We start from the raw sequence: 11,339 nt of genomic DNA, 5'->3' as shown, positions 1-11,339 counted from the left end.
GTGAGATGAGTGCAATTGTGTGGTAGTTTGAGCATTCTTTGGCATTGCCTTTCTTTGGGAATGGAACGAAGACTGACCTCTTCCAGTCCTGTGGCCACTGCTGAGTTTTCCAGATTTGCTGGCATATCGAGTGCAGCACTTTCACAGCATCACCTTTGAGGATTTGAAATAGCTCAACTGGAATTCCATCACCTCCACTAGCTTTGTTCATAGTGATGCTTTCTAAGGCCCACTTGACTTCACATTCCAGGATGTCTGGCTCTAGGTGAGTGATCACACCATCGTGATTATCTGTGTCGTGAAGATCTTTTTTGTACAGTTCTTCTGTGTATTCTTGCCACCTCTTCTTAATATCTTCTGCTTCTGTTAGGTCCATACCATTTCTGTCCTTTATCGAGCCTATCTTTGCATGAAATGTTCCCTTGGTATCTCTAATTTTCTTGAAGAGGTCTCTAGTCTTTCCCAATCTGTTGTTTTCCTCTATTTGTTTCCACTGATCACTGAGGAAGGCTTTCTTATCTCTCCTTGCTATTCTTTGGAACTCTGCATTCAGATGAGAATATCTTTCCTTTTCTCCTTTGCTTTTCGCTTCTCTTCTCTTCCCAGCTATCTGTAGGGCCTCCTCAGACAGCCATTTTGCTTTTTTGCATTTCTTTTCCATGGGGATTTTCTTGATCCCTGTCTCCTGTACAATGTCACGAACCTCTGTCCATAGTTCATCAGGCATTCTGTCTATCAGGTCTAGTCCCTTAAATCTATTTGTCACTTCCACTGTATACTCATAAGGGATTTGATCTAGGTCATACCTGAATGGTCTAGTGGTTTTCCCTACTTTCTTCAATTTAAGTCTGAATTTGGCAATAAGCAGTTCATGATCTGAGCCACAGTCTGCTCCCGGTCTTGTTTTTGCTGACTGTATAGAGCTTCTCCATCTTTGGCTGCAAAGAATATAATCAATCTGATTTCGGTGTTGACCACCTGGTGATGTCCACGTGTAGAGTCTTCTCTTGTGATGTTGGAATAGGGTGTTTGCTATTACCAGTGCGTTCTCGTGGCAAAACTCTAGTAGCCTTTGCCCTGCTTCATTCTGTACTCCAAGGCCAAACCTGCCTGTTACGCCAGGTGTTTCTTGACTTCCTACTTTTGCATTCCAGTCCCCTATAATGAAAAGGACATCTTTTTTGGGTGTGATTTCTAGAAGGTCTTGTAGGTCTTCATAGAATCGTTCAACTTCAGCTTCTTCGGCGTTACTGGTCGGGGCATAGACTTGGATTACCGTGATATTGAATGGTTTGCCTTGGAAGCAAACAGAAATCTTTCTGTCGTTTTTGAGATTGCATCCAAGTACTGCATTTCGGACTCTTTTGTTGACCATGATGGCTACTCCATTTCTTCTAAGGGATTCTTGCCCACAGTAGTAGATATAATGGTCATCTGAGTTAAATTCACCCATTCCAGTCGATCTTAGTTCGCTGATTCCTAGAATGTCAACGTTCACTCTTGCCATCTCCTGTTTGACCACTTCCAGTTTGCCTTGATTCATGGACCTAACATTCCAGGTTCCTATGCAATATTGCTCTTTACAGCATCGGACTTTGCGTCTATCACCAGTCACATCCACAGTTGGGTATTGTTTTTGCTTTGGCTCCATCCCATCATTCTTGCTGGTCGCAGCGAGGCGGCTGCGACGGCTCGGCGCAGAAGCGAGGCGGCTGCGACGGCTCGGCGCAGAAGCGAGGCGGCTGCGACGGCTCGGCGCAGAAGCGAGGCGGCTGCGACGGCTCGGCGCAGAAGCGAGGCGGCTGCGACGGCTCGGCGCAGAAGCGAGGCGGCTGCGACGGCTCGGCGCAGAAGCGAGGCGGCTGCGACGGCTCGGCGCAGAAGCGAGGCGGCTGCGACGGCTCGGCGCAGAAGCGAGGCGGCTGCGACGGCTCGGCGCAGAAGCGAGGCGGCTGCGACGGCTCGGCGCAGAAGCGAGGCGGCTGCGACGGCTCGGCGCAGAAGCGAGGCGGCTGCGACGGCTCGGCGCAGAAGCGAGGCGGCTGCGACGGCTCGGCGCAGAAGCGTGGCCGAGAGGAGCTAGGCCGGGCCGGGGGCCGGGGGCGGCGGCCGACAGAGGCTAGGCCGGGCCGGGGGCCGGGGGCCGGGGGCCGGGGGCCGGGAGCCGGGGGCGGCAACCGAGAGGGGATAGGCCGGGCCGGGGGCCGGGGGCGGCGGCCGAGAGGGGCTAGGCCGGGCCGGGGGCCGGGGGCTGGGGCGGCGGCCGACACGGGCTAGGGCGGGCCGGGGGCCGGGGGCCGAGGGCGGCGGCCGACAGGGGCTAGGCCGGGCCGGGCCCGGGGGCCGGGGGCGGCGGCCGAGAGGGGCTAGGCCGGGCCGGGGGCCGGGGGCGGCGGCCGAGAGGGGCTAGGCCGGGCCGGGGGCCGGGGGCGGCGGCCGAGAGGGGCTAGGCCGGGCCGGGGGCCGGGGGCCGGGGGCGGCGGCCGAGAGGGCCTAGGCCGGGCCGGGGGCCGGGGGCTGGGGGCGGCGGCCGACACGGGCTAGGGCGGGCCGGGGGCCGGGGGCCGGGGGCGGCGGCCGAGAGGGGCTAGGCCGGGCCGGGGGCCGGGGGCGGCGGCCGACAGGGCCTAGGGCGGGCCGGGGCCCGGGATCTGGGGGCGGCAGCCAACAGGCGCTAGGCTGGGGGCCGGGAGCTGGGGGCGGCGACCGAGAGGGCCTAGGCCGGGCCGGGGGCCGGGGGCGGCGGCCGACAGGGCCTAGGGCGGGCCGGGGCCCGGGATCTGGGGGCGGCAGCCAACAGGCGCTAGGCTGGGGGCCGGGAGCTGGGGGCGGCGACCGAGAGGGCCTAGGCCGGGCCGAGGGCCGGGGGCGGCGGCCAACAGGGGCTAGGCCGGGCCGGGGGCTGGGGGCAGCAGCTGACAGGGCCTAGGCCGGGCCGGGGGCTGGGGGCCGAGGGCCGGGGGCGGCAGTCGAGAGGGGCTAGGCCAGGCCGGGGGCTGGGGCCGGCGGCAGCGGTGGCGGCGGCAAGAGGAATTACCCAAGGCCCAAGGTAAGAGAAATCCAAGTAAGACGGTAAGTGTTGCGAGAGGGCATCAGAGGGCAGACACACTAAAACTAAAACTACAGAAAACTAGCTAATCTGATCACACGGACCACAGCCTTGTCTATCTCAATGAAACTAAGCCATGCCGTGTGGGGCCACCCAAGACGGATGGGTCATGGTGGACAGGTCTGACAGATTGTGGTCCACTGGAGAAGGGCATGGCAAACCACTTCAGTGTTCTTGCCTTGAGAACCCCATGAACAGTATGAAAAGGCAAAAGGATAGGACACTGAAAGATGAACTCCCCAGGTCAGTAGGTGCCCAATATGCTAATGGAGATCAGTGGAGAAATAACTCCAGAAAGAAGGATAAATCAGGATTACCTAATTTTAAAACAATCCTACATAGTGGTATTTTTATTATATTCAACCTCTTGAATCTTCCTCAGATATTTTACATCAAATGAAGACTCTGTGGTTAAATCCTTTTGCATTAAATATATGGGATCTAAAATATTTTAGGGACTTTCCTGGCAGTCCAGTGGTAAAGACTGCCTTCCATTGCAGAGGTTGTGGGTTCTATCCCTGGTCACGGAGCTGAGAAACTACATGCTTCACGGCCAAAAGACCAAAACACAAAACAGAAGCAATATCGTAACAAATTCAATAAAGGCTTTACAAATGTTCCTCATAAAAAAACGTTTAAAATAAATAAGATATTTTAAATCAGTAACCACTCTTGTGCTGTTCAGTGACAAACTGTATTAAAAGTTTGTGGTTTTGAAATACAGAAGTTAAATTTGAGGGAATGAAGATTGGCAGTTGCGGGACCAGTTATTTGACAATTGAAAAGTGTAGGGAAGCACTGATGACAGATTAAACTAGAATGACAAGAGAAGGGATAAGATATTACACATGAAAGGAATTTGCAAGGAAAAGCCAGAAGTTGAACACTGGTTGGAAAACTGAGATAGAGAAGCAGTGTGGGTGAAAGCTTAAAGGACGACATCATTGGCGGCCACCTGAACTGGGAAGGAGTAGCATATTTGAGAGAATGTTGGAAATCTTCTTTTATTAAACTTACAGGTTCTGACACAATGATAAGGCAACTAAATTAGTTTACACTATGCCTGAAAGTCATCCCAGCAGATGGTAGACATCATCACTAGAGCCATTTGATCACAAAGCTGTACCTTCAGAGCATTCCTCTGTTCTGGGAGCCAGACCTTGTATTTGACTGCCCACTCAATTATTTTTCTCAGAAAATATTTAGTGTCTTGTGAATTAAGAAACCCTTAATTCAAAATTAAACTCTGAACCAAGTTAAAGTCGACGTGGTCAAGTTTTTCAGTAGAACCACTTTTGTACCTCAACCCTCATCCTGTTGTGCAGCATTGTTACCCCAATGTGACTCCCTGCGTCCCTTTCAGAGTGGTCAGCTTTGAGTGGTCACTTTGGCTGCTTGTCTTTCCTTAAACAAATCAACTGGTATGTGTTCACCTGTCCCAACCTTCTTCCCTCCATTCTTCTTTTGTCTCATTCTCTCCAAAATGTACTTCAAGTCTTAGGTTCAGTAAAATTTTGTGGGAATTTGGCTTCATTGCCTAGACTTGGTTACCTATTTCCATCACTAATATCCTCAGGAGTGCACTACAGTTTTAGCAATTGCAATCCTGTGCTGTTGCAATTCAACAGCGTTTGAATCCTATGTGTTAAACTGTAAGCTCCATGATGGCAGAGAAAATGTATGTTTTGTTTTCCTCTGAATTCCCAGTATTTAGCAAAATATCTAACACTTCATGTGTTTTCAATAAATATTTACTGAATGAGAAAATAAGAGTAAGCCCAAGATCCATTTTACTTATTATCTTAGATGTAAAAAATTAATTCTCACGGCCGAAAGGAGCTACCCCAGGCCAGAGGTCAGGGGCGGTGGCCAAGAGGAGCTACCCCAGGCCCAAGGTCAGGGGCAGCAGCCGAGAGGAACCACCCCAGGCTCAAGGTCAGGGGTGGTGTCTGAGAGGAGCTACCCCGCATCCAAGGTAAGGAGCAGCGGCTGCGCTTTGCTGGAGAAGAGTGAAGAGAGACCCCACGTCCAAGGTAAGAGAAACCCAGGTAAGAAGGTAGGCACTGAGAGAGGGGATCAAGGGGCTGACATACTGAAACTACAGTCACAGACAACTAGCCAATCTGTCACATGGACCACAGCCTTGTCTAACTCAATGAAACTAAAGCATGCCATATGGGGCCACCCAAGACAGACAGGTCATGGTGGAGAGGTCTGACAGAATGTGGTCCACTGGAGAAGGACGTGGCTAACCACTTCAGTATTCTTGCCTTGAGAACCCCATGAACACTATGAAAAGGCAAAAAGATAGGACACTGAAAGGTGAACTCCCCAGGTCAGTAGGTGCCCAACATGCTACTGGAGACCAGCGGACAAATAATTCCAGAAAGAATGAAGGGATGGATCCAAAGCAAAAACAACACCCAGTTGTGAATGGGACAGGTGATAGAAGCAAGATTTGATGTTGTAAAGAGCAATATTGCATAGGAACCTGGCATGTTAGGTCCATGAATCAAGACAAATCGGAAGTGCCCAAACAGGAGATGACAAGAGTGAACATAGACATTCTAGGAATCAGTGAACTAAGACGGACTGGAATGGGTGAATTTAACTCAGATGACCATTATATTTACTACTGTGGGCAGGAATCCCTTAGAAGAAATGGAGTAGCCATCATAGTCAACAAGAGTCCGAAATGCAGTACTTGGATGCAATCTCAAAAACGATAGAATGATCTCTGTCTGTTTCCAAGGTAAACCATTCAGTATCATGGTAATTCAAGTCTATGCCCCAACCAGTAACGCTGAAGAAGCTGAAGTTGAACAGTTCCATGAAGACCTACAAGACCTTCTAGAACTCACACCCAAAAAAGATGTCCTTTTCATTATAGGGGATTGAAATGGAAAAGTAGGAAGTCAAGAAACACCTAGAGTAACAGGAAAATTTGGCCTTGGAGTACAGAATGAAGCAGGACAAAGGCTAATAGAGTTCTGCCAAGAGAACACACTGGTCATAGCAAGCACCCTCCCCCAACAACACAAGAAAAGACTCTACACATGAACATCACCAGATGGTCGACACTGAAATCAGATTGATTATATTCTTCGCAGCCAAAGATGGAGAAGCTCTATACAGTCAGCAAAAACAAGACTGGGAGCTGACTGTGGCTCAGATCATGAACTCCTTATTGCCAAATTCAGATTTAAATTGAAGAAAGTAGGGAAAACCAGTAGACCATTCAGGTATGACCTAAATCAAATCCCTTATGACTATACAGTGGAAGCGAGAAATAGATTTAAGGGACTAGATCGTATAGACAGAGTGCCTGATGAACTATGGATGGAATTTTGTGACACTGTACAGGAGACAGGAACAAAGACCATCCCCAAGAAAAAGAAATGCAAAAAAGCAAAATGGCTGTCTGAGGAGGCCTTATATTTAGGTGTGAAAACACGGGAAGTGAAAAGCAAAGGAGAAAAGGAAAGATAAAGCCATTTGAATGCAGAGTCCCAAGGAATAGTAAGGAAAGATAAGAAAGCCTTCCTCAGCGATCAATGCAAAGAAATAGAGAAAAACAGCAGAATGGGAAAGACTAGAGATCTCTTCAAGAAAATTAGAGATACCAAACAAACATTTCATGCAAAGATGGGCTCAATAAAGGACAGAAATGGTATGGACCTAACAGAAGCAGAAGATATTAAGAAGAGGTGGCAAGAATACATAGAAGAAATGTACAAAAAAAGATCTTCATGATGCAGATAATCATGATGGTGTGATCACTCACCTAGAGCCAGACATCCTGGAATGTAAAGTCAAGTGGGCCTTAGGAAGCATCACTATGAATAAAGCTAGTGGAGGGGATGGAATTCCAGTTGAGCTATTTCAAATCCTGAAAGATGACACTGTGAAAGTGCTGCACTTAATATGGCAGCAAATATGGGAAACTCAGCAGTGGCCACAGGACTGGAAAAGGTCAGTTTTCATTCCAATCCCAAAGAAAGGCAATGCCAAAGAATGCTAAAACTACCACACAATTGCACTCATCTCACACGCTAGTGAAGTAATGCTTAAAATTCTCCAAGCCAGGCTTAAGCAATACATAAACTGTGAACTTCCAGATGTTCAAGCTGGTTTTAGAAAAGGCAGAGGAACCAGAGATCAAATTGCCAACGTCTGCTGGATCATCGAAAAAGCAAGAGAGTTCCAGGAAAACATCTATTTCTGCTTTATTGACTATGCCAAAGCCTTTGACTGTGTGGATCACAATAAACTGTGGAAAATTCTGAAAGAGATGGAAATACCAGACCACCTGACCTGCCTCTTGAGAAAAGAGTATGCAGGTCAGGAAGCAACAGTTAGAATTGGACATGGAACAACAGACTGGTTCCAAATAGGAAAAGGAGTCCGTCAAGGCTGTATATTGTCACCCTGTTTATTTAACTTATATTCAGAGTACATCATGAGAAATGCTGGGCTGGATGCACAAGCTGGAATCAAGCACAAGCTGAGAGAAATATCAATAACCTCAGATATGCAGATGACAGTACCCTTATGGCAGAAAGTGAAGAAGAACTAAAGAGCCTCTTGATGAAAGTGAAAGAGGAGAGTGAAAAAGTTGACTTAAAGCTCAACATTCAGAAAACTAAGATCATGTCCTCTGGTCCCATCACTTCATGGCAAATAGATGGGGAAACAGTGGCTGACGTTATTTTTCTGGGCTCGAAAATCACTGCAGATGGTGATTGTGGCCATAAAATTAAAAGATGCTCACTCCTTGGAAGGAAGGTTATGACCAACCTAGACAGCATATTAAAAAGCAGAGACATTACATTGCCAACAAAGGTCCGTCTAGTCAAGGCTATGGTTTTTCCAGTGGTCATGTATGGATGTGAGAGTTGGACTATAAAGAAAGCTGAGTGCCGAAGAATTGATGCTTTTGAACTGTGGTGTTGGAGAAGACTCTTGAGAGTCCCTTGGACTGCAAGGAGATCCACTCAATCCATCCTAAAAGAGATCAATCCTGGGTGTTCATTGGAAGGTCTGATGTTGAAGCTGAAACTCCAATACTTTGGGCACCTCATGCGAAGGGTTGACTCATTGGAAAAGACCCTAATGCTGGGTAAGATTGAGGGCAGGAAGAGAAGGGGACGACAGAGGATGAGATGGTTGGATGGCATTATTGACTCAAGGGACATGGGTTTGGGTGGACTCCGGGTGTTGGTGATAGACAGGGAGGCCTGGCGTGCTGTGGTTCATGGGGTTGCAAAGAGTCAGACCCGGCTGAGTGACTGAACTGAACTGAAAAAATTAATAATGGAATATTATCAAATCATATCAAGTAGTATATTAAAATATTCAACATAATCAAAGAAAATGTATATGAATATTAATGCCTACCTTCAGTTTAAAAGTTGTATAAACTATGTAAATAATAGGAAGGTAAGTTTATCTAACTGCGATAGTTATTTACAAAAAGTGACAGTAAACAGAGCTTCCCAGGAGGCTCATTGGTAAAAATCTACCTGCAATGAAGGAGATGTGGGTTCTATCCCTGGGTCAGGAAGATTCCCTAGAGAAGCAAATGGCAACCCATTCAGATACTCTTGCCTAGGAAATCCCATGGACAGAAGAGCCTGGCCAGCTGTAGTCCATGGGGTCGCAAAAGCGTCAGACAGGACTTAGCGACTAAACAACAACAAACCAACAACAATAAAAAGAATTAAATAGTGAAATGTTAAAGCTTTAGATTTCTGTGAGAAATCAAGAAAATGTGTACTATCGCTACTTTACTCAACACTGTCTTAGAAGGTCTAACTAACACCATGAGATAAGAAAAACAAAATTTCTATTATAAATATTAAAGAAGGAACAATTGTATCTTCATTTGCATTTCATATGATTAAAAGCATCTAAAGTTCAGGAACCTTAATGAAAATAAATTAAAGGAGAATTTGATAAGGTCAATAGATACAAAAAATTGAAAAATTTATCAAAAATAGTCTAAATTATAATTATGAATGTACTAAACCTATGTCCTGCCTGAGTGTGTTAGAAGAGCCACTCATAAGATTTGAAATGAGGGTACAATTTCAAGGTTGTAGGAAATGAGGTTAAATAAATCATTATCATGAATATCACTTACCGAGTGTTGACTATGAGTCACATACACTGCTAATTGCTTTAAAGCTATTGACTTGTTCAATCAACATAACATTTTTGACAGGAATTTTCTACCTTTTCAAATTAAGATATCAAGCCCTAAAATGTTTAAGCAACTCAATTGCAATCAGAAAAGCTGTAAGGCAGAGAAGAGGTCTGTTGATTCAAGACCTCCTGAATCGAACCCACAGTAATGGATGAGATCCTGGAGGCAGAGCCACACTGGGGAGAGAGACATGCTGGCTGTGGAGGCCGCCAGGTTCCCAGGGTTTAGCATGAGGTTCCTGACTCGGATGGGGGCCAGCTGGGTTCCAGTGACTGCCACTAGACATGTATTTCACCCAACTGTCCTCCCCTGGGGCTCCATCAGTGTTTGACAGGAAAGCATCAGGGCAGTGGTGAGCAGATAGTGTCTCGTAGAGGCATGTTAAGCAAACTAATGTTCTGACGAGGCTGCAGCCCGCTAAATAGACAAGCAGCCTCAGGAACTGCTTGTCTCCCTGGGGGAAAAAAGGGAAGAGAGAAAAAGAGCAGCAACGTATTTTTCTTGTTTGTTTTCTTTTTCGCTTGTTTTCTTCTTTTCCTCTGAAGCTCCTTGTATCTGAGGAAGTGTCCTGGAGCAATCCACGTGTCAGTGGTTTGGCTGCTCTGGGCTGGTCTTTCCTGGGCTGGGGCTGCCAGGCTAAAATCCACGCTTTGACTGATGGCCACATGAGCACCACAGAGCTTTATCACTCCAGGAATGTCAGAAACATACCTCACACTCTTCTCATGGTAGAGAGGCCCGTATGCAAGGATCCCAAGCCAGACGCTGGTGAACATTCCATCAGTAAAAGCAAGTCACTCGGATAAGCCCAAAACCAATGAGAGTGGAACTTACATCTCACTTGGAGGCACCATGAAGTCACATAACAACACAAAGGATGAAAGGACTGAGAAGAGTAATCCAGTCTATACTCATGACTCACATAAATGTAGAAATGGAAAAGCATTCTACAGTTCTGTCTTTCCCCAAATTCAGCCATATTAATTTTAGCTACAAGGTATTTTTCCATATTTATATACCACCCATTTGATTACTTGCTTTCTGGTTTCATTTTCATTGATTGTTTTGCAAACTTACAGAAATCTATGTTTAAAATGGACTTCGCATTGCAACTGTACTTAGCAAGATTGTATTGCATATTTGAAAGTTGCTAACAGAGTAAATCTTGTAAGTTCTCCCTCATCAGAAAAAAAAAAGTCTGTAACTATGCATGGTGGTGGGTGTTAGCTAGACTTACTGTGGTGATCATTTTACAATAAATACTGGAGTTGGTAGTCAATTCCTTCTCCAGGGAGTCTTCCCAACCCAGGGATTGAATACAGGTCTCCTGCATTGCAGGTAGATTCTTTACTGTCTGAGCCACCAGGGAAGCCCTTCACAATATATACAAATATCAAATCATTATGTTGTACACTTGATAGTAATAATAATGCAGGTCAGTTACACCTCAGTAAAAAATATTTTTAAAAGTTTTGTTTCATCATATTAAATGAAAAAAAAACCACAAAAACTTGTTTTACTCATCATAAATGCAAGATATGGGCTTCCCACGTGGCACTAGTGGTAAAGAACCTGCTTTCTTTTAAATTATCTCAAGACACCTGACTACCAGAGCGCTAAAGATCTCTTTCTGAAATATGTAATTAGCGAGTGCTGTAAGAGTATAATATAAACCTTTCTCCTTGAAGCCATCAGCAGAATTTAGAAGAAATGAATGATGATACTGTCATGATTTATTTAATGCTCTATCTTAGTACCACCTAAAATCAACTCCTGTACTGATAAAATTATCCTATGTGTCAAGTTCAAAAAACACTCTCAGAGTAAAATCCCTTATTTCCCACTACGCATTTGGGGGAAATCATACTCACACACTGAGAGACCAGACCAAGTTCCCACAAATGATATCAGAGACAAAACTAAGCATCATTCTTGTCCCAGTGTCCCAGAACACAGCCTACTGTGGCAGATTGCCTCGAAGTACTTCAGGGATGAGTTAACACTACTTAATGAGGCAAGGTTTAG

The 11,339-nt window shown here is 46.3% G+C and overlaps 1 pseudogene; it reads left to right on the top strand.

Annotated features, from left to right (window-relative positions):
* The first annotated feature begins 5,400 nt into the window (after window positions 1–5,400).
* LOC145510786 (protein CFDP2-like) lies at window positions 5,401–10,120 on the top strand (annotated as a pseudogene).
* The last annotated feature ends 1,219 nt before the right edge of the window (window positions 10,121–11,339 follow it).

This window comes from Giraffa tippelskirchi, chromosome 6 (genome assembly GCF_054371585.1).
Source record: "Giraffa tippelskirchi isolate mGirTip1 chromosome 6, T2T-mGirTip1v1.2.pri, whole genome shotgun sequence".
In the NCBI taxonomy this organism is placed as follows: Eukaryota; Metazoa; Chordata; class Mammalia; order Artiodactyla; family Giraffidae; genus Giraffa; species Giraffa tippelskirchi.
This window is presented reverse-complemented; position numbering and strand designations above follow the sequence as displayed.